The 25,025-nt window shown below is 40.1% G+C and overlaps 1 long non-coding RNA gene across 1 annotated transcript; it reads left to right on the forward strand.

The window, feature by feature from the left end:
• The first annotated feature begins 561 nt into the window (after positions 1–561).
• On the forward strand, positions 562–23,061 carry LOC117951835. The gene is made up of 4 exons (XR_004658259.1): positions 562–879; positions 10,558–10,627; positions 20,551–20,687; positions 21,594–23,061. It is a non-coding gene; the product is annotated as an uncharacterized LOC117951835 (long non-coding RNA).
• The last annotated feature ends 1,964 nt before the right edge of the window (positions 23,062–25,025 follow it).

Raw genomic sequence — 25,025 nt, forward strand, 5'->3', positions numbered from 1 at the left:
CTGGCACAAACACTACCCAGAATGTGGATCAGACACACATACCGAGCACTCGTTAGCTTATTACTCTCTTATTAGGAACATTTTTGCCTTGCATGGATTGGCAGAATCCCGCTAGCCACCCTCTTCACATGGCCCAGGCTCTGTCAGCGCTGATCAAAAGACATTTCTTCACATCTCCAGACGCCAGGGAAAAAAGGAGAAGAAAAGAGGGAGAGAAGAAAAGAGCCAGAAGGGGGCATACTGCTCTCTCTTTTCTCTGGTCTTTTGGTGAATGAGGACTTTTCACAATGCCCTCTCTTTTTACTTTATTTTTTCATTCTTCCATTGGCAAAAAAAAAAATGGAAAGAAAAAAAGAAAAAACATCATTTCCCAATGTGTTTCACCAAATTGTTTTTGCCAAATCAAAAACAATTGTCTGCAGGTGAAGAATGTGCCTGCAGAATTACAACCATTCCAGGGGGAGAAAGAGGTCTTCACAAATCTGACTGGCTTCCCGGTAGCCAAGACCCCCTCGAAGTGGTAATGAAAAGTCTAACTTTAGCCTCCCAGCTGTATGTCTCAATCCATAATCCTTCCCCAAAAACCTCACCGTAGTGCCGCCTACCACTCCCATGGCGTTCCCAGCCTGTGCCGGGCTGGGCCTGCACTGATTCATGTGGCAGTCCCATGTCATACTCTCAACCTGAAAAGGATTTGCTCGCTTATATTTACCAGGGTGGTCAGGGAAGCTCTCTTGAAACACAGAAAGCCTAGTGTCTGAGCCTCACCCCCAGACAGTATTTTTACCGCTCTGTGCTAGTAACCTGGACATGTTGGACCTTACCAGAACCAGATGAAGCTCCAGTGTTTCCAGAGTGGTGTGTCTCAGCAGTGCAGAGGTGAGTGTCTGTGTGTTTTCAGAGCTGTCTGTGACAACATACAGTAGCTGAATTGGTACCTGGTGCGAACAAGCGTGATCAGGATTGGTGGCTCTGCCTGTGAAGTGACAACAGGCCCATAAACCTCTGAAATGAAGAGACAGTTAACATGTCAGCATTTTTCAGTTGTTAAAACTGTGTTTATTCCATGGATCTTTGTACATTTGGACGGCCATTTTCAGCTGCTGTTTCATAAAGATGCCAAATGTGGAGAAGATCTAATACATAAAAAAACATCCATCTCCACTAGATTAAAAATGTATTGATTTCCTGTGAATTATTCTGGCAAAGTAAGGAAGATGTAAAGGAAGATGCTAATTGGTCATAGTATAACTAATTGATGGCGTGTATGTAAATTACAGCTTTTCAAAGAGTGGAAAGACGTAAGAGAGAGCAGTCTCCAGCAGGTCTGTCCATCTCAGTTGTTCCTCTATGGTGCAGCCGACTTGGGTAAAAAGTACAGACTGTGCTACTTACCCATACAGCGTGCCTAAGGATCCAGTAAGATATGAGAGCTGAACACATGTTGGTAGGTGAGCTGTTGTGGATGGCGGTGGTCCACTCCAACACTCTGCATCCACTCCAGTCAAGTAAACATGCCAAGGTGACCTCTGGACAGCTGGGTTTCTACATCCTGTGGTTGGTTCTACGTATGTGTGCGTTGGGAGCAGTGGGTGGTTGACAAAGACTCTAAGGAAGGGACAGCTCATCCTATTTCATGTGCGTGTGTGTGTGTGTGTGTGTGTGTGTGTGACGGCCATGTGGTTAATACTAAACACTGTCTGGTGCAGCAAATGAAAGCATTATTGTGTGGAACATGCACAACGCTTGCCTGATATAATCCACATTTTCTAGCATATGTCTTGGTTAAAGGCGCAAATTAAGATATCTCGTTGCTGCAACATGTCTTGAAATTGATGTTATCATCATCACCCGAGTGGAATTTCATAGAATTGAGGCATGACCTGAGAAAGACGTTTGGACCAATGCAAATGCAGACAAAATGGCCGCTGTTGCTAAGCTAACAGGGGAAGAAGAAGATGGATCTCATAGTCTTTGAATGCTGTTTGAAAGCATGTTTTATTCGTCCAGCATGTTTTGAGCAGCTTAAAACCCACTTCGCCTTCTCTAGTTCACATTCTTTCAGATGTGCAGTATGTGCTGTGTTATACAAGCGGTGCACTCTTAAAGGTCTCCTGGCAAATTGACTTTTAAATCATGCATAATAGTTTAATTTAATGAGAGTTTAAATGAGATTGTTTCTATTCACAAAATGTTGATAGTGTAAATAAGAAACAGCACACACTTCACCAGACTGCAGCACTAGAATGAGTGACTACTTAAACATTTTCAGCCAGCATTTGTGAGTTATGAGATGAGTAAAATGTGACAGCTTCATATGAAAGTGTGTTAGAGTCTTTGCAGTTAAAAGCTTTCCTAGTATGACACCAGGAAAGCCTTAACATTTTTGTCTTTAACTTTTTTTTTTCTCCCTATGCGTTTACTTTGGAAAATCCTGTGAGAGATATTTTTCTTTGTAATCGAGATTTAAAGGATAAGATTGGTAACTTTCTCTCCCAGTATACTTTTCCATTGATCTCAAATTTTAAAGTGTAGATTATGGAAGTGAATACATTTTTTTTTACATTAACGGTAAAGTTTCTTAAAGTAAGTTAAGATAGCAAAAGAAAGAAACAGAATGAAAATAAATGAAGAAAAAGAAAGAAAGGAAGAAAGAAAAAAAGAAAAGAAAAGAATGATAAAGCTTTAAAGTATAATTAAAATGAGTATGGTATCTGTTTAAACAACTATATGATAAAATACTAAATTACAGCGACCTGCAAGAGTTAGCAAAAACTAAAATGATTTTTTTTTTAACACCATTTTTGTTAAAATGTGTATTGTTTGCACTTTTAATACAGTTGACCCACTGATGTAAATACCAAACAAATGATTGGGATAGAATTGAAAATTTTTGTTGTGGGTGAGTCGAGGTGTCCTGATAAGAAGGCGGGACTCTGCTGACAGTTCAATGTCCTCTCTGCAAAACATACGAAAAACAGATGGTGGCCTTTCATTCTGCAAACTGAGAGAAGTTTCTCATTTCAATCTAGGAGAAACATCTGATTTGACTCACAGTTTTTGATCAAAAACTCTGCTTCTTATTTGTCGTTGCATACTATTAGATTCTGATGAGAGCCTCCCATTCCTGACAATGTCCCTTGAAGAAATAAAAAGACTTGAAATAAAAGAATCTTCTGCCAGTTAGACGCCACCTTGAAATAGAGAGCTAATGAATTTCATTGTCTTTTGATGCTGCACATGAAGTTTTAGCAAATGTATAAACAATTAAAAAGAATTACAAAGAAACGCACAAGCAGATGGCTCCTTCAACAAACAGCTAAACTAACACAAAGTAATCACTTTCCGATTGTTCTCGCAGATACATTTGCCTGACATCAGCTGGAAAAGTTTTTTCACAATGCTCGTATAACTTTCTTTTCTCCATCTGCTGAAACTACGATTAAAACCATAATGTCAGTTTAGAACTGTGATTACTGTGATTAATCAAATATTTCTCTTTAGTGAAAAGTATTTGGGTGTGTATACGCGGTCACAACCAAGTTCCTGCACACTGAATTAAAATGAAGGTTTTACATTTTAAAACACCTGTGCTCGCTGACAGTGAGATTGTAAAATTGTAAATTTAGCAATATTTTTTCAATGTTTTTCTTTTAAAGGAGCCCTTTTACTTATCTCCTCAAAATGCTAATACCTTTTTTGAATGTATTTTTTAAATCTAGAATAAAAAAACTTTGCTTTTTATTATGGCTTGTACCTTGAAAGAGACTTGTTTTTGTTTATCTACGCCTACATTTAGAATAAAACAAATTTTCCTTATGATGATATTCCTTAAGTTTTTGACCAAAACTTAAAATGTACTTAAACAAAATCCACAAACGCTAACCCTAACCCTTAGCTTTAAATTACAACAAGACTATAAAATGAATTTTTGTGTGTTTAATCTTAATTTCACATATATTATAAAGTCAACTGTTTTGGACTACTACTTAATGGACAGTCAAACAACACAACAACAAAACATCGGACAAAATTTTATCGTTTCCGATTTCTAATACACTGTGGCAATATTTTAATGTTTTTCGTTATTACCGTGTTTTTTTCTCTCCAAAAAAACACTATCGGCCCTTAAGTAAAAGGGAACAATAAAATGTGTTCATGTGTTTGGTTTAACAACAGATATTCTGAATGTTTTCTAGGAAAAAGAGATGATGATAATGATGATGATGGTGACTGAGAGTATTGTGAAGTTAGTATCGGTATCTGTAAGTAAATCCAATGTAAGAAGTAGGCGGCCTGCTTATATCACAGAGGCCCCACTTTCATTTTGTCGACTTAAATTGATTCACCTGAAGGCTCTGGTCACATATTTCTTTAAACGTACCTTAAAGGAGCCTGGCCATAATTCTAGTGTACAAAAGGGACATGTCAGAGTCACACAATCGACGAGAAATTAATAGGGAATAGGTTTTTGTGGATGTTCTTTAAAGGCGCTCCAATTTCACACGGTCAAATTAAAGCACCGTTATATTTTAGTTCCATTGGTGTTATTCCTGCTGTTTGGTCTTCAGGCTTTTCCCCTTAATTTATGCAATCTGAGAAATTATATTTTGTGTTAAATTCTTCAAAATTATTTATATATAAATATAAAGTAAAATTAATAAATAATGGTTTAGAGATTGTTAGATATTTAAATACATTTTAATGTACATTTTTACATTTATGTTGATGGACTGAGACTTTTTGCTGGCTGCTTTTCTGCACCCTATAACAGATTTAAATTTGAAGACATGCAAACATATCTGAGATACACTTGAGTCATGTTTGTTATTTATCAGTACTCTGTTTTGATTGCTGATGTATATTTTGGATCAAGAATTGTCAACAATGTCGTTACCTGTCCTGCCACTGTGACACATCACATCATGACACTTCTGTCTGAGCTGAGTGCTGCCATGCATCACTTTTTGTTCTGGTGCATGTCACCCAAAATTTACGAAAGATGACATACATGATATATGATGTGTAACCCCTACACATGTTAGTGCTGGAGCTGATACTTATTTGAAGGACTCTGACGTGCAAGTTTGAAAGAGGAAATGCATCTGACAAAGTGAGGAGATTTAGTAACCTTTAGCTCGGCTTGTGTTTGTAAAAACACATATTTGCAGCTAGCATCTAAACGAGACAACATGTGCAATCTTTGCTGCAGAGTGATGCAAATTGGGCCTAATTGTAAAAAACACATAAAAAACAAAAAAACATAGGACAATATTCAACAAAGTTGTTGGTGTCTCTAATTTCGGAATTCATAAATAACATAAAAATTGTTGTTTTTCAAAACTGAGATTGGTGCAGTACACTTGAGTCTGATAATAATAATCTTCCTTTCAGTAAAACAAAAAAAGAGTCTGCATTATATAACCAGGAAGTTGACTTCCAAGGTCCTGCAGCTTGTTTATGGTGACATCTCATTGCTTGGTCGGCAGGGTCCTGCCAGTGTGCATCTTTATTAATTTCTGTGCACTGCTGGCGTGGGCACCCCAGCAGCAGCAGTGACAGCCCTTATCCCTCCTCTGTGCTCCACCTCATACTAAGCCCTTGATTTGAAGGACAGGCAGCTCAGGACGGAACAAGTGCACCAAAGCAGAGAGTAAGCAAAGCTTTAGTGCAAAGGCCACTTTCCGGTGTATCTTTTTTGGACAACAAGTACACCACACTCACTGCTTAAAAAAGACATGTCACAGTTAATGCTTCATCTGCCATACAGCTACAGGTTTAGCCAAACAAAAGTTAAAGGGCAACAGCCATGAGCAGGAAGTATCTGTTGGGTGTGTGAAGTCGGTCTATAATGAATCCACCACCCAAATCCTCACATCTTTTTTAAAAGCCCCACGGTCAGACAGATCCTGGATCCTGACAGCAAAAGTAAACAACATTTTGTTAAATTATAAAAGAACAGAATGATAGAAACATTGTGAAACACACAGTTGTTATTACCTCTAAATCTGTCTGCTGCAATTTTTATTCCAGAAGGAAAAGTTTCCTCTAGGGCAGCACCAGGAGGTGCTGTAAAGCAGATAGCCTTTGATAGCACCAGCAAAAACAAACATGGCTGATGAGAGGGGCAGGGCCGACGGTAACATACACTGGCATGGGGAGTTAACGCAATGTTACCGTCTGAGGAGCTTTTCTAGGTCGGAGCATCGATATTAAAAAAGATCCCCTGGCATGGGCTCCTACCTGGGGCTCAGAGAGGAGACACACCGTGCTATGACCTCAGCTGAAAAAAAATCAAAGTCATGTTAAAAACTATAGCGCTGCTGTTAGCATGGTTGCTAAGTAGTATTCAGCAAGCTTTAGCAACGCACAATGCAACATTCAATAATTAGAGTAGCGCAGGCATCCAATCCCTGGCCCCTGTGCCATTCAATTTACTGCATACATTACAACTTTTGCAAACCCTTTTTCAGTTGAAATGTCAGCTGCTCACCTGTACTTATATTTTTAAAGCATGTTGGACCTTATACCAAAGTGTCTTTAGCATTTTTATCACTAAACACTATATGCAGTGAATAGTAAGAAACAATGGGATTGGCTGAATTGATTGACAACAGTAAGTGTTGAAGGCTTGTTTTATTGAGTCCCAGATTAGGCCCAGCCGAAAGTGATAAACTAAAAGACGAGGCGACCAGGTCCTCTGTCGTCCTCATCTGAAGTGTTAAACCTCACCCTGACTTTGCAACGCTGAGGCTTGTGAGTCACAACTGTGAAGATATAATGTTATTTAAACCCAATCTGTCACCAAATGGAGCGAAGAAAATGCTTGCCAAGTGCACAAGTCTAACATCACCTCTCATGACACACACACACACACACACACACACACACACACACACACTCCTATCTCCATGTCATTAAAAAGAGAATTCTTGGAGTTGTCATTAACACAATCGCCATCAAAGGTCAGGTTAAAACTTTAAGTGATAGAAGTAACAACACTATTTTATGACTTAATATGAAAAATATTTAGTTCCTATAACTGACAGATTTTTTCAGATGGTAATGAGAACAAAACGTAAAACATTTTTTCAATGTGATAACATGCAATAATGAACAATTTCTCAGTGACGAACATCCCTGCATCCCTCTTGGTTCTAACTGTTGCCGCGGCGTGCGACCCATTTAGCCTTTTAAGCAAATCAGAAACGTTGCTAATTTTGACAGCTCATTTCACGAGTACCCAACCCTTAACAAGTCTGCGCCTTCTGCAACAATATTGAAGATGGTGACAGACAAGGAACACTGGCATGTTGATGCCCTGATGGTGCCCTGGCGGGGCAGAAATACACGCCGCCACATGCCCATAATGTATGAATGGATGTTGGCTTGCGGGGCCTTGTTGAGACCAGAAAAGTTAGTTTTGAAAACTGTTTCTGACTTATAGTTCAGATTTGTGGACAAGTGGAGTTGTCATCTATGAGGTACTGTACCTACACTAGATGGCGGTCGACGTGCCCCCAGTTTGCAGAAGCAAGCAGGAATACTGGCTCAGAAGCAAAGCGATGTACTGCTGTGGATGGGGCGAGCAGCAAAACGTAGCCACCTAAAAAAGAGACCCCCTAAAAATATCAATATCAATTTAAGTGTAAACTATATTTTCACCACTTGCGAAACCAGACCACCTTGCCATCAAGCGTTATCTATGTTCTCTTTAAAGCCACCAGACTACTAAACTAAACTAACTAAACTAATTTTACCTTGCAGAACGAAGGAGTTGCTGGTCTACCACTGCCTCAATCTGTGAGTTTCTTTGTGTTGGTGACCTTGGTGAATCTGAACTTACCCTTTAAAACACCCAATTCAAACAATAACACAAATAAACTGATCAATCAAGGTGGTAGACTAACAACCAAAGTGTTCTTACTGTTTTTGTCAAAGGCAGGGGTGTAGCACAAAATTCGTGACCCTGTAGAAAGACATATTCTAATGGCCCCTTCCCACATCCACATCTTTTCATTTTAGCTTTTTGGGCCCTCCCCACATGTGGGCCCTGGGTCCTCAGTCCGACGCTCCTGGTCAAAGGATTCTAGTAGTTTTTGAAGAGAGCCTAGATAGTTATATACAGTATATACAGTATATACTGGATTCAGTACCCATCAGAAAGTTTTTCCTGATGGCAAAGTGAAAATATTCTAAATATGACAGATATTGATTTTTTGAGGTAATAAAACACTACTGCTGTGTGCCTCCGTTCACAGCAATACATTGCTTAGCTTCCGTGCTGTTGCTCCTACTTTCTTCTCCAAACTGGGGATGTGCCGACCAACTATGACTGAATATGCATAATTAACACTGCTTCAAAAAATCTGAACTTTCCCTTTGAGTAAATGCACAATGCCACACTGTAGATATACTTTGTTTGTAAGAAAAGTCTTGCTTTCAAAATTCTACTGAAATAAAAGAAGAAAAGTATTAGTAGCCAAAGTGTAAGAGTGCTCAGTGCATGGCTGCTTGTCTGTGTTATATTTAGGTATCATTATATTGTATCATTCTGTTGTTTCATTATCATTATTGTGCAATAATTCAGCGTTTTGTTATAGTTTGTGTGTCTTTGTATGAAGTAATTCAGGCAAGAAGAGTCCTTGGTTTCTTTCCTTATAATATCATATAACTGAAACTAATAATGGTTGTTGAGCCCTTGTGCCTGCTCAGTTGGTTTGACTTTGTCTTTCTGAAGGTCAAGGGATTCAGCTGAATTACTTTACGTCAGTTTGTTTAAATCAGCAGGTCTGTGGTATAATAGAATGGACTAACCTAAGTACACTTGGGATATAGCATTCAGGCATATGAATTCAAACTGCTGAGTGAAGCGATATTTGCAACCCCAGGCGACATTAAGAACCAAATCAACATGGCTGCTGGGCTTAAAAGAATAATAATATTCTAAAAGAAAAATTATATATTGCCAAAATGAAACTGGCAAAGAATGCAGGGTGTGCATGTGGCAGTGGGCTGCTCTATAAAGACATCTGCTGATTACACAGTTTGGGGAGGCCTGGTAGAGAGAAGCCTGGCAGCGAAATGTGTAAAGAGATTGAGACCACACGATGACTGCTGAAAGAACACAGCACTCAGACCCTCACAGCCAGTCACTCTGAGCATGAAGCCATGAAGACGTGAAGCGGAAAGTTGCATTCACTCAATTTTACACAACAAGAGAACGCGGGCTGCCCAGGGTGGCCAAATGTTATTAGGCCCCCGAAATCCAGTCAAGGCCTTTCTCGTTTTGTCCAGGCCTACTGCTCGACAGGCACACAAAATATCCAACAAATATTCAACACGCGTTGGATTTTTCACTACTATTGTGAAGTAAGCAGACAAGAAAAAAACAATCCTTTATTTTGAGGGTGCAGACTTGATCATGCTCTCTGCATATGTCAGATGTGCTGTGTTCGCCTCTCGAAGACAGTGGGAAATGGGTGTCTGTCTCGGCTGACAGTGACATGCCGGCAGACAGGTCTGCCTACATGCATCCCTGGGTGACGTTGTGTCAGCGTTGTGTGTGGCAGGTAGAAACAGAGACCTGCTTCAGGTGGGCCATGTCCTGCAGCGGGACTCCCCGGGGAGACGTGCCATGGTGCCATACTGCAGATGTCCTCCTAGATGTGGCTGCGGGGCCCCGAAACAGCACCTAGAGCCTTCCACTAAACAGGGCCAGATGATTGGACATAGACAACGCCCACACCCTTCTGCCACAGTCCTTTTAGACTCAATGTTGAATCATTATTGCAACTGCCACCAATGTAATCATAATCAACAACCCTGTCGTGCCATTATGACTCTTCAAAGCAGACTTTGAAGTAAGAAAACAGGCAAACATTTGGATCAGAAGGTGAAGAAAAATCTAAATCAAAGAATGGTGGTGCAAGATTTAAACACAAATTGCAGTTTATATGTACGCAGAAGCGTTATCTGCTATATTATCGTTGTAACTGCATCTGAGCAAAGTTTTCTTAATGGTTTGGACGGATATGTCTCTCTGGTTAGTTACACACAGGCTCTACAACTGACATCCAGATTCAGAGGAGAAACAGACGGGCTGGAGAGAGTCGACTATTCGTTCTTTTATCTTTTATCACAAAAAATAATGGCTATAAATAATGGCTGGAATGTTTCCTCTGTGGGCCTCAGGTACTTCTGTTCAGCGAGAGTGCTTATTATATGATTGAACTCTTATTCTGAGAGAAAGAGCTTTTTAATTTGTAACTGGGCAAATATAATTATTTTTTATCAGGAGATAACCAGATAAACACAGCGTTATGGACTCCTAATTGAAGCTTATCGCCAAATTGAGGATAACTTAAACACAATGAGTACTGTTTACATTGAGCTTATGTTTCACCAGGACATCTGAGGGCATCTGGTTCTACCTCAGCTGAGCCATATGTGTCCCTCTGATCATGTTTAGCCAATGCATCCTACGTGTGTTTTTCCTGAGCCTCCTGTCTCCTCCTGACCTCTCACCCAGGCTCTCTCTTTCGCTTTGTTGTGCAGGTCAGAGTCCACGCAACCGCGCCTACACAACCGCATGGCCACGTTTTGGTATGCAGATACACAGACGCAGGTAAGTCTGCTCCAGGTGCACCCCACAGTGATCCCGACCCGTTCAAATTCACTTCTCAGCTCAGGGGTCAGGCCTAGGGCCCAGCAGGCTTCCAGCACAGGTCACAGAGGGCCTCAACAACCCAGAGATGAGACTCCAGACTGGCATGAAGAGGAGCGTTTGATGTGGCCCTGAGCTGGGCTATGTTACAATGTTGCTATGCCTTTAATTAGCTCCAGCAGCTGCTACTTCCTGGTTGACAGGCCCTGGCAAACTCCACTGTCTCTGTAATCTCTTACAGGTGACTGTCAGTTGCATGTCAGCTCATTGTATAGTGACAGGCTGCGTGTTCTTCTTTAAGTCAGGTGTTAGAGCTTTAGAAAGCAACATCGCTGTTTACCAAGCTAATTAACTGTGTGTGACTGTAGACAAGATTTAAATGAAAAAAATTAAAAAACTCATAGTGTTATAATGACCACAGCATGTTTCCGAATATGTTATGCAAATAAATCTCAGAGCACCAATCCCCTGACCATTATTATTTCTTTTACAACTTTTGTGCCTGTTTTCTGAGGATGCAATCATGATTAAGAGATTGCAAAGTTCTCTTGGTGACCCTAAACGTGCCACTCTGCATTCTTTATCTGGATTTCAAGCTTGCACAAAGACATCTTAACCACTGGAAATTGCCCTCTGAGGACTGACGGCGAGAAATTGATCTCAGATTAGATGAGCGCACCTCGTTCCCTGCTCTCCTTTGTCACACCCAAGTTGGTGGATCTTTCCTTAAAAACCAGAGATGAAAAAGGGAGAATTTGCAGCTGGCTATGGCATACTAATACCCTGGACTCATTAAATTAATGGGGGGCAGATTCCCCTCACTGAATGTGCACTGATGCCCTTTGAGTTTGCCGGGACTAGAGGGTATGCAGCACTTTGAAAGCCCTGACCGGCATATTGAACGTGTTTTAATAGAACCCTTTTAACACTCCAAGTAGGATGCACAGTAACTCTTTGCCTTTAAGTTCCCGCACCTCACTGTGTGATCTCGTCAGATAGCCACTCTATCCTCGGATTGAGGCCTGGAGAGGGGGAGGGGACCATGCACGTAAATGAGGCCAGAGGTGCCCATATCTCAGCAGTGGTCATTCTTTCCTGGAGATGTGAATCTTTGAGACATGGTGCGGGGCAAGCTTTGATGTATGAAGGTGCTCGGCGTAAGACTGAAACAGGAGGCTTCCAGGCAGACATTCAGTGGCATTCCCTTCTGACCCCTCATTGGCCAGTGTTGATTTAATTACTCCATACCTAGCCACTAAGGCTACAATATAAAATAGATTCAGTTCCACATATGGCCATTATGGATGTCATTGCCTATTTAATGAAAAGACACCTCTGCGAATCACTCCATAATATAGGCAAGCCGCGGGAAATGTATATATAGGCTCCAGTGAAGAGGCTTTCATTGCCAGGATTTCAATGTGTAAAGGGCAAAGACAAAGATATTGTTTTTGATGGAAAAAACATTGAGTAAGTCTTAATACATTGGGAAGAATAGAATATTAATATATACATTTTGCATATTTGCCCGACAGCAAAAAGATGAATTGATAAGAAAAGATTGCTGGTTAATTTCCATGACAAAAAACTATTTTTAAAGTTCTAATACATCACCCTCATATTTATCAGAACCACAAGTGCCAGATATTAAGATAGGTAGAATTTGTCTTTAAGGAAAATAAGATATTAAGCATTATTTTTAGCTTTTTATGATTTTTGTATCATAGTGTTGGTTAACAACAAACCAAAAATGTATGGCTTTCTCTTCCCTGAGCTGAGAGGACATCATGATATAATGTTAATCTAGCTTTCAGTTCTTCAGTCATCTTGACTACATGCTTTTGAATGCTATGAAACAGGAAAAAAAATTGATTGAGATTACACACAGTCAGGAATGGGTTAGCAGTAGGGGTGGGAATCACCGGACGTCTCCCGATACGATATCATCACGATACTTATGCCAAGATATTGTTGCGATTTTAAACATGTTGCAATATTCTGTGACATATTGCAATTTATAACCTTTTTTTTAACTTCTAATTTTTTCCAATTTCAAACGATGTCCACAAATGTCCATCTGTGGACTTTTCTTTGTTTGTTCATATCACTTCAATTCTATTGCTGAAAAACGGGATTGTCAAGCAGACAAACTGACCAACACATTTATAATAAAAGATTGATACTTGCCGCCTGTGTATCGATACAGTATTGCTACTGAAAATGTCGCAAAACTATGCTGTATGGTTTTTTTCCCCCACCCCTTGTTAGCAGAACTTCATCACGGCGGGCTGAAATACCATTCAAATGCAGCTTAATAAAACAAGTAGATACTGACAGCAAGACGCAGTGTCTGAGCCGGACAACAAGGCTCTAACTGTTAAATAGTGAATAAAGTCAAGATCCAGTCGAGCTAAAAATGGCTGACTCAGGTGTGCAGCAGAGAAAGCATTGCGTTTCTTGATTACAACTCTCTCTCTCCCTCTGCTTCTCTATCTCAGCCTTTGCATGAGACAAAACTGCACCATATACCTCTCACAGAAAGCCATGTTAGGCAGTCATTTCATTTGTATAGCTCGCTTTGACAGTAATGATTTCATAAAGCCTTTGATTTTAACTCAATCACCATGGCTGCAACATCGCTGGATATCACTCATTAGTGATTCCATAAGCAGAGAGCAATGCACTGCTGTAGCAGCTGATACTTACATGCCTCCCACTCTAAAGTGTGGCGGTAATTTATTCTCTCCATTTATTCTCTCCCCGGTGCTCATCATCCTGATGCAACTCACACAGTGACAAGAATCCATCTCTGTGGTACCTGGGAACAAAGCAGGAGGAGGGGTAAAGGGAGGAGGATCACATGTTTTGTGATCACAATCAGAAGGGAGAGTAATGGTTACTAGGCAGGTTTACAACATCCTAATGCCACATTACTACCACTAAAACATCCTGTGAACAATAAAACCAGTGAGCTGAAGTAAAAACAATTCACTGGCTGAGATACGATCCAATATGAGCTATCTACTCATGCCAAAAAAAAATTCTCAGAGTATGACTTAAGCACTTCAAAGTTAAGTGCTATATAGAGAGTAGGATTCATTTGACAGCTCATATTGTCCAGCTTTAAACAACTAAAGCTAGCCAGAGACACACTGTGGGCTGTTTTCAGCTTCAGAGAGGAGAAAGAATTTGGCTTGAGCTTAGGCCGCCCATCCCCATCCAGAGATGGGCTCTTTTCCATCTTATCGTAGTCTTAGCGCATTGGTGTGGTGACTATGTGCTTCACAGGTGGGAGTCTGCCTCTGTCAAATAAGCCAGTTCACTAAGGACGGGATTTACCGCTGTTATTTTTCTATTAGGGAAGAATTATGCTAAGCCTTTAGAGGCCATCTTTGTGTTGCTATGGCAGCCCATATTTCCTACCGGGTTGAAACCTTGAATGACTACAGTGCAAAGCCAAGTAGCGCCCAAACCCTTTGAGGATTAGAACCAGGGTCTCATAGTTATGCAAAACACCTCTGATATGATTGAACCTTGAATAGTTGAATGACAAAGTTTATTGAGATTGCCTCTCTTTTCATCTGGTTATTGTCATTTGGTTATTTCCAATCACTTGGCATGGCTTCAAACGCAGCTTTTCAAATGGCTATTGTTTAAGACAAAACTAAGAGCTTTTCCTCTAACATGTCTACAGACCTCATATCTTAGACTATGATATAAATGAAGACAAGAATGCATGATTCATGGTGGTAGAAACTGAATACTTAGGCAATCATCTCAAACTGAAATACAGTGTTACGCATTACTTTTAAAAGCTGGGCTACAATTATTGATTCTTTTTTATTTTATCTGTTGATTTATTTCCATTAATTGATGGCCATTACAAGTCTCCAAAAGCAAAAGGTATTGGTTGGTTTTAAACTGTAGGAAGAAAGAAAAGCAGCTAATAGGCTTCTCAAACATTAACATCTGGCAGCAGCAAATGTTGACACTACATGCTGCTCATGCAAAGGTGCTTAATATGCAGTGTGAGACAAACTTGAGTGTTGGTATCCATAGATTTAGAAATAACCTTTTGTCAGTTGCTGCTAATGGGGAATTTCCTTCCTCTATCTCCCATGATGCTGTTTAGCCTAGTACCTTTATATGTTTCTGAGTTTCTGTAACCATCAAACACAGTTTTTGCTTATGAAAGCAAATTCACAAACCACAGGTCAAATTTCACGTGCAGCCAAATCAATAGAAATAGTTTAAGCTTTTTGGATTTTTTCATAATGTTCCCAACTGCTTTCAGACCAGCCATCAAAAGCTTAGACTCTATTCGCAGACATGTATAGACAGCTACTCAAAGCTGACACGGAGATGAGGCTTTGAAAGTATAAGATTGACACTATTGTGGTCACAAAGCACAACAGGAAACTACTTTGAACAGGAAAGTGCTTTGAGTATCGGCTTTCACTTTAGAAATTGTGGCCGAAGACTAGCTCAAGTGTTAGACGTGTTGAATTGGTGTACATTAAACAACACAACCAGACTTGTTCAAAATATAACACTTCTGTATGTCCAAACAGAAATGTCAGAAAGTTAACCGTTTTAAAACCATGGATAAATATAACTGTTTTTTTGTTTTTTGCTGAAATTTGCTGCACATCGTCTCGCATTCCTGTATCTTGGGACGTTTCAGTCTTGTGATGTAAGTAAAAAGTTGACAATATACCCAAGCAAGCAGTACTTTTTTACTTCACAAAATACTATCAGAGCCATGTCTTGTTGGCAGTTTGGGAATTGATCAGTCTCAATCCCAAGCTGCATCCTTGTCAACTGGCAGGTCTGCTGAAGATGACACATTTTCTGACAGTGCCTTGTCAATGACTACGCTTGAGTGAAATCCCCAGCCATGTTTGCTCACTGCCAAAGTGATATCTATCATCTTATTTTTGACAAACTCGTCACACCCATCTCTCATTCTAATTGGTCTTTGAGGTTCCTGTAAGACAAAGACTGCTAATCTTAGTGTGTGTGTGTGTGTGTGTGTGTGTGTGTGTGTGTGTGTGTGTGTGTGTGCAAGCGTGCGTGCGTGGGTGCGTGCGTGTGTGTGTGTGCGTTTGAACACACCATTGGATACTTCTCAAGTCTTTGAGGCTGTGTTCAGCGAAGTTTGAAAAACATGACAGTCACATTTTAGGTGTTCTGATGTCACACAGTCTTTCTGGCTTAAAAGTTCACTCAATATGAGGTTTGGTCGACTTTGATCTACGGTCTCTAGTGAAGCGATTTTAGCATGCTATCTGCCTCTGCTGTTCTCTGTCACCCACTCCTGCAAAGAGTGACATGGGCGCTGCCAGAGCTGAGACTCAGCCTTTTATTCCTGGTGACTACAAATTAAAGATGGGGAAGGGAAGGTAAATTCAGGCAGCACCATGAGAAGAAGAGTGTTGAAACTTCTGCCAGTTTATTACTCCTGCTAGAAAAACTGGTATCTAGATTTTGGTTGTGATCTTTTTGTTTTTGTTAATAGGAAGAAAAAGATGTTATTTTTAATAAGAAACTATTCTTCTTCTTCAAATATCATATAAACAAAGATAACAAGTACCTATTACCACTGCCTTTGCATGAACAACTTCACCTGCTCTTTTCTTAAAGATATAAAACCACTGATAAACAGGCAGGGAAGATGATTTATGACTTATTCATTAAAAAAACAATTAATTTCTTGCTCATTATGTAACATTTTCTATCAGAAGCTGAGATTGCGGAGTAGCTGTTCTGCAAGGGGGAAATGCTAAGTGATAAAGATCTGTTAGCCTAATCTTGTTTTATGCTTATGACGGCGCGAGGAGATCCTCCGCCCCCCTGCGACGCGTCGCTCACCTGAAGAGAAACCGCAGCTCCACATGACTCCTCCGCCGCTCACATCTCCGTGTCCTGAGAATTGGGATTTAGGGAGGATTAAAGCACAATATTTCAATTTAGCGGCAGAATGTACCTGGCTGTGGCAAAGTAATTACCCCTTCTGGAAAAAATGCTATTATGGAAACAGTAAAACGCACCTACAGACGGGGAAGATATAAAGGGCTTGAAGCCAAATAAACAGGAAATCTACAACTGTAATGAAAGTAATAAAAAAGACGCAGCTGGCAGAACTCTTAATTTGCCTAAATAGTCAATAGATGATTGAGCTGAAAAGACATAAAATAAGAGAATGCTACATTCAGTGTTAAACGCAGAGACAGTTTGAAGAAGTCTCCAAAACGGAGACCCTTTTTGATTTGTTATCTTTTTGTAGGCTACATGTTGGAGTTTAATAGTTTTTGGATGCGTTCATTGAAAACGAAAAGAAATCGGAAACCTCTGTGTTGAATATGAATTTATAATCGCAGGAAAATGCAGTGCTTCATTATTTTTGTGTTTATTTAGTAGTAGTAGTATACAAATCCTGTATAATCTGTTAAAATAGATTTGCCCATAGAAAATGTGTGTATCCTACTCTAAAACCACACAAAAAGAAATCATGGGAATATATTTTGTGTATGTGTATGTGTATATGTGTAATAATAATAATAATAATAACAATACTACTACTACTAATAATAATAATGAGAATAATTATAATTATAATTATAATAATAATAATAATAATAATTATAACAAATAAAACAAACATGCAGAGTGATTGTTTGGAAAACTGATTGGCACTAGTTTGAGGTTAATATGGAAATCATAAACAGGGGATGGACAAATATGAAGGCCAAACACATGTCGTTAATATTACAGTACCATGTGACTTAAACTTGGCTTAATGCTGTCAAGAATTGGTTTATACTATAGGCTAGATCGTTGGTGCATTTAAAGTCATGGTACAAAAATAGATGTATTTTGGAATTCAATCAAGTTAGACTCATAACAGAGTCTTGGCTTAAGAAGCTAGCTATGCATTCAAAAACAACAAGTGCACCTAATATTCGGGATATACATGCATTTAGAATAATCCATTAGGTTATTTCTTCCTTGTTCGTATGTGTGATGTGTTCCGGTGCTGCATCGAAAGTTCTGTCAGTGAAGGCCTAGACCTTATTTTAGTAAAGAAAAAGAAGAAAGGAAAAAAAGGTCTGGACACAATAAGTGGATGGTCAAACCTGTGATATGCCTATTCGTCACTTTTGAGAATTGTTTTGAGTATGGCCTAGTTACACAGTCCTGTAAATATAGGCTACTGGATGTGTCGCGGAGTAGACTTTCCGACAAATGTCTTAAGAATTATCTATCTTAATGAGCAGTGGCTTCATGAAACGGGTGTGAAAGGATGATCATTGGCAATAAGTGGAAAAAAACTGCTTTTTGCAGATTGTGTGCTCATTCACTTTGTCTTCAATCGCATGTGAGAGAGTGAAAAAACAGTAGCTACCTCCGTCCGGTCTGAAATGTAGCGGAGACGAAACAGAGGCCCTCTGTGGGTATATCCCATGTAAACAGGGCTCTGTGCATTGTGTAAATTAGGTGGATTAGCCTCTGCTTTTGTTGCACGTGGTGTGTACACACGGACACTGATTCAGCTCTCCTAAAGCCATTTTGGCCCTAACAACTTTAAGGAAGTCTTACATTCCCGAACCTTCAGCCGGAGATGATCTAAAGGGGGGACTCCTTTTGAAGTTACACAGCATTCATCACTGAGTTGGTTCAGCTTTTGTTTGGCAAAATGCAAAAAAACACTGAATTCAGTCGGAGCCCTCCGTTACAGTTCACAAAGAAGAAGAAGAAGAAAAAGAAGAAGAAGAAGAAGAAGAAGAAGAAGAAGAAACATCCTGTTGATGTCTGAAACGCATCACATCACGCCTGGAATTTGTTTAGCAAACTGCTGAACCGCACACTGATAATTATCGAATCAAAAATAATCAACAGACGCATGAACGATTGATTTGAGTGACATGAGGTTTTTCAGGAAATGTGACCATGTTGCACAATCCTCCACAAGCACACAATCTCATAGCCCACCCGCCGCGTGTGCACATGAGTGCGTGCATGCTGTATTCCGAGGTGTAAATATAAACATTTGCACGTATCTCTTAATAATTGCGGTATTTGGACCAATTAAGCCAGACAATTTTAACGACTGGTTTATTAGCCGTGGCTGATTAAAACGTTCCCAGAACGTGTCCTATCTTTAAATCAATCTTCATCATTTGATTCATCCAAATAATTAGGATTAATAAGGAAGTGTGATTTTCACGGTCAGTTGTCCCTTGTGCCTGTCAGGTGGTTTTTGAAGAGACTATATTTTAAGATTTTGTACTTTTATTTTTGCAAACTTTGCAGAACGCAGTCCCATCTTTTTAATCAACTTGTAATATGCTAAAACCTCTAATTTTACTCTCTCCACTTTACTGCTGCCCTATTGTGAATATGAGATGCAACAGATTTAGGAGAAGAAAGAGGAAACTTTATTTAGTCGGGAACCAATTAATATAGAACTGGCCTATATGTAAAATCATGACCCTTTTAATATTTTAGTGACTAAAGTAAAGCTGATTTGAAAATAGTCTTAATGCAGATTTTTTTTATGGGAAGCTGAGTAGCCAAAGTACATCAGCAGGCCTACAGGCCCCACTGTGGGCGATCCGTGGTCATCATCCATCACCTGTAGCATCGGGGCTTCTGTTCATTTTGCTTCAGCTGAAATGTAGAAATGAAAACTTTTTTTTTCTTCACACAAGTGTTTTCCCTCACTTTTGTCAGCCATTTCGTTTGCGTTTTTTTTTTATTATTTTGATAATAATTTGCTGTGTGTAATTTAAACCGGGCAGCTATTTATTTTGGTTTATTAAGTAGCCTATACATAAGCTAAACTGTAAACACGTGTATTCAGACGCTCAATCTTGACATCAAACCCTGTTAGATATCTTGTTGTCATTGTCTACCACTGACCCGTTGTCACACAGTGCAAAAACTAATTCCTGTTGTTTTCACTTCATCCAAACTGTAGCTAATTGTCACATTTCGATTAGGCCAATCACGATTAGGTTCAACCTCTTTATGGCACTTTTGATTGTCATAATTATGATAAAAACAAACATTTAGCATCACTGGCGTTTTCAGTTATTTTTTAAAATATGTATCAATCACAAATTGTCGTGTTTTCAATTAGACCTTAGATCGCCCAGAAGCTCGCGCTGACTGACTTTGATTCTGCTTAATGTGAAATGATTTTGCGTCTTTGTGTGTGTTTGTGAGTAAACGGATTAGACTTCGAAAGGAGTTTCAACATGTGGTGTTATAACCTCTTCAAAGAGGGGCGCATTTCAACGGGTCATCCCAGTTTCTTATAATTCATTAAATGTTTTTTTCTGTTTCTTTTTTTTGCAAAACAGACATAAAAAGCCCACTCCTTACTACATTAGGAAGATTGGAACTAAGTGAAATTGTCTTCAACATGCAGATATACAAGCCATTTCATTTATGGTTGCATGATGCTTCAACATTCTTTGTTGGTGGAGCAACAATAAAGATGCATTTACTTTCTGAAAATTGCAACAACAACAAAAATCAGGAAACTCTCTGTTATTTTGATTATTGTAAAAAAAATGATTCCATACATGTACATAGGTGGCCATTAAAAGTAAATATGTCCACGTGTCTTTGCATAAGTCTTAGTTATACAACAGTTCCTCTGTGTTTTGTGAAAATGAGAATGTCTCACTATCTGCTCCTCTGAGATAAAGCCTCTTCCAACATCAGGGGAAATCAAAGTAATTCAGCAAGTACTTCAAAGTACAATGCAGAATGTGTCACTGGTGCAAAAAAATAGCATTTTTTGCATACCTGAATCCTAGTTTTACTGAAAAAAGTAACAGTTCAATGTGGGAACATTTCTGTTTTGATCCTATCAGGTTCCAGTTAAGATGTCCATGTGCATCTTACTGTGAAGACATGATATAAAGAAGATTTCCAGCAAAACAATGCAGAATTTGACATGAAAGATTCATCTCTTCCTCCCCTCGAAAAGTAACGGAGAAGTGTGCCAGAGGTAAGAATGAGCTTACAGATTTAACATGTTTAATGATACAGATGAAGGGAAAACTTTACATTCAATAAATCATTTTGAGAATTCTGGGATATGTGCTGTATGTATTTATAAAACTATTAGAATGAAGCTAATTTCCCGCTCTTCACCTTAATAGATTCTTTATTTAAAGACAGGGTTGTTTGATTCATTGGGAAATGGTTATTTTTACATGTCTAATTTTACAGGATACAGTGTGTCTGTCTGAGTTTATTGTACCTAATCGTGTGTGTCCTGGAATGTGTGCGCTCATCATAGTTGTCTTTTTGTCTGTGCCTCCATGTGCCCATGTGCCAACAAAAGTGTGTGCCCATATGTGGGCGTATGAGTGTTTCACTGTTACTCTGTGCCTGTGTGTATGTGTGTGTGTCTGTGTGTGTGTGTGTGTGTGTCTATGTGTGTGCCCATGTGTGTTGTATGCAGCCTATTAGTGGAGTTTAACCCCTGTGTTCAGGGAGTCACATCCCCTCAACACACCAGGTTCCATTCTTACTGCAGCACGTTAACATTTTAACTCTCTTCCCTCCCCACCCACCCCCTTCACTTTTGTCCTAAGAGGGCAATTAAGGAAACAAACGTTTTCCCCAAGATAAGCTGGCTGCCAGCTTTGCATACTAATGCAATGCCAAGTGGTTACAAATAGTGTGCGCTCTAATTACCGCCACTGTTTTCAATCAGAAATTGCTCAATTTCCCAGGATGAGGTCTCCATGGCTGGAGAGAAAAAGCACAACCTGACAGAGGCAAGAGACAATCATCTCTATGTGCAGTGTGGCTGATTTTGTCTGCCTATGTGTGTGTGTGTTTGTGCTTATGTGCCCACATGTGTGCCTGGGTGTTGGTGCAAATAATAATCTGCCTCGGAGTGTAGACCCCAGCACAACCCTCTCCATCACTGCTGCCCTTGACAAGTCAAGAAATGGATCCTGTCAGCCTCTACAGCATTTAGCACCACAATTATCCCCCTTTTCACAGCTAGGATGCATTATTGTAAACCACACCAGGCAGTAGTTGCCACTTAGTGATGAGCATGATGTGGTGCACCATCTCTGGGTGAGCAATTTAATGCAATTGTGTTTCTCTGTGATCATCAGTGCAAATCAGGGCCTGCTCATTTATTGAGCAATTTCTGTTAGAAAAAAATTAAAAGGAAGGCTCTTTAATTTGGCAGGAGATAGTAATATCTCTTAAAAGCAACAATGTTGCATAATGTGGCTGACATCAAACAAAAGAACAACATTGGAGCGAGACTGGGAGGTGTCCAATATTCTGAGAGGAACAGGCATTGTCATGTGGCCACCTGGAGTAGGTGGCAGTACAGACCAAAGTGACAAGGATTCACTCCTTGGGTGTGAGAATAAGTCACTCCATAGGACGCGCACACAGGACCCATCCGTTGGCCTTAGCTGACCTTCAGCTCTGGCGATGGCTAATGGAGGGCTGGCCCTCGATCAATGCAGTGAGAGACCGTCTCCCCATCCCTGACCTTTCACCGGACCAGGAAGGGCCGGATGCTGCCAGGACCCACACCGCGGAGCCATCGACCCTGCCACTTTCCCATCCTGTGGGTGACAGCTACACTGCCAATGAGTCTGGGGACGCCACGCTGCCCTTCCACGTAGGAAGGACAGCCAGGAACTCCATCTCTGGGGTGGCGGGGAGTAAAGTCACTGATGATCGGCTTGTGAATGTCAGATCCATGTTAACACCACCAGCAAACACTTTGGTGTTGAGTAGATGTTGATATGACAGCTTGCACTAGGGTTGAAAACCTGTATATATGGAACTTGTTCATAGTTGTCTGGAGCTCCAAGGTGCATTATTGTGTGGAATATGTTTATGTTTTCAGTTTAAAACGTTTTCTAAAGCTCTTTCAATGTTTTTTCCATTTCACTGAGTAGTAAAAATGCTGTGCTTATTAGTGTTGGTGTAAACATAAGCATCTATCAAATGCATGCTGCGACAGCTTTGTTTGTAAAACGATATTCCACCTTATTGCTTTATATTAAATTAGATGGAATAGAGTTGGACCAAAAGCTGAGAACTCCTGTAAACTTTTGTCAGTAAAAGTTGAAGTCACCTCAATATAAAACCCATCTCCTGCATTACTCTTGTCAAAGTTAGAACTTGTGTTTGCAGTTTGATTGTTCTGTGCATTCGTTGTGCACTTAATGTTACCACAGGGAATATATCTTTATTATGCTGCACCATGTTGCTAAGAGGAGCCTGATGTTGTGCTTGGTGGTGTACTTTGTAACCCAGATGGTGCACTACTGTATACCTTTTATCAGCCTTTTTTGTCAATACAAATGTCTGCATAAAAAAATAACACAACCATATTTAATGTGCATTTTAATTGCATGGACTTCAATTCAAACATGTAAAGCTTTTCAAAACAATAACAGATAAAACATTCATTCCATATGGGGAGAGAAGACAAGACATCCAAGAGGTTTAGCACAGATTGTTCTTTTTATTATCATTAACAATAATGTGATTCTGAAGCCCCCCCGTGACCTCCTCACAGCAGCACCTCATCTAAGAAGTCATTCATTAGAACAAACAGAAGGCAGGCAGAAAGACAGCGAGAAAGAGACATGGGGAGAGAGCACAGTGTAAAATAAATTAGATTGTTCTTATTAGATGAACCACTTTGAGATGTAAAAGAAAGCGTGCTTCAGAAATTCAAAGACTATCTACAGTGTTTGGAGAGGAAGATGTCACGTAGAGCCCATGATCCAGTTGTTGGTTTTGTGCTTTGTGTGTAATCACAGTTACACTTACTGTCCATTTCAGGGTTGTATGCCCACAGGGAGCCTTGGAATATGGGTCTGAGCAGTGCATGTTTGGATTGAGATTGGGCTACAGTGTTTTTGTTCAACACCATGGGCTGATGCGGGCTGTGGTGAAACTAATCAAAAAGCTTCTTATTTCTTCTTCCTCTGATAAAAATGGATTGTACAGTCCCCCATGATTTGGCCCAGTGTTTACCGAATACAATTTCTTATACTGGAGTGTCAGTAAAGGCCACCTCTCTCAATTAAGCCCCCCTGGTTCCTTTCCATAAGAGCAGTCTGACGCTGTTTGGTCATACCTGCACCCCCTGAGGCTTCTTATCGTACCAGGCCTGTAATGGTCGACCTCTTTACATGTTAATGTGTGAATGTATACATATGTGAGGATAAAATATGATACAGAGTGGTCAGAGGCTCGATTGGGCCCGGGCGACAAAATAGGGGGAGGAGGAGGGGGGATGGGAGGGGGGTGAAGAGAGCCGTGTGGATCCTTGGAGTGGTGTGACAGACTCCCCAGCCTCCTGGTAGGATTTGTTGGAATGTGAGAGAGGAGGATTTTAGCACCAGACGAGCTACGCCAGAGTGCTGCAGACTTCATGCCATCTGTCTCAGCCTCCATCCTCTCTTTGCCAAACTCATCAGACCTTTATTTCCTCTCCCTCTATCTCCTTCTCATCCCTGTTCACAAGAGTGGCGGACATACTGAGATCTGCTAATGTATTGGAGGGGGAAAAAATGTCTGGGCTTTAAACAGATTCAAAAATCTCGATTGATTAATATGTATTCTTGGCGCTAATTGTCCAACAGTCCTCATAGAGAATAATGTGTGTTCGATAGCCCTGCCATTTGTGGCTTGACCAACAGGGAAAGAGATGGAGAGATTCATACCATAGCAGATCTGTTGTTCAGTTAATAATGAAACATGTTTCAAGTGAGCGCCAACAAGTACACTTAATGCATCATTATAAACCATTACCTTAACGTCTTTTGTATCATACTATAATGTAATAATGTCTGAATAAAAATGTATCATATGAATGAATAACAATGATGTAGTATTTTTTCTCACTTAATTTAGAATATTTATTGGATGCACGGTATACAAGATTTAAGTCCACTCAACACCCGCCAGTCCAGTCCATTAAAAAAGTATGTAACCAAAAGTAAAGGTAACCAAAAAATGACCAAGTCCCTTCTACGTTAAGAGGTCTGCATTCAAAAACAGATTTTGAGTTGGTGTTTAGATGGGACTGATCGCTCACCCTCTCTAACTTTGTGGGCAACGGAGGAGAAGGCTGAAGACGATCACAGAGAGGAGCTGTACAGGCTCCATGTCCTTAACCTGTTTGCACAACAGCAAAAAGAGGGTGGATGGAAATGGAAAGGAAATGTACCCTTTGTCCGAAATGGAACACTAGGGGTCGGGAAGTGGGCAGGAGGCCCTGCAAAATGACCCTGGTCTCTGTGCTGGGATGGCCTACGCAATTGATCTGGCCAGGGATGGCTGG

The sequence above is a fragment of the Etheostoma cragini genome, chromosome 10 (genome assembly GCF_013103735.1).
Source record: "Etheostoma cragini isolate CJK2018 chromosome 10, CSU_Ecrag_1.0, whole genome shotgun sequence".
NCBI lineage: Eukaryota > Metazoa > Chordata > Actinopteri > Perciformes > Percidae > Etheostoma > Etheostoma cragini.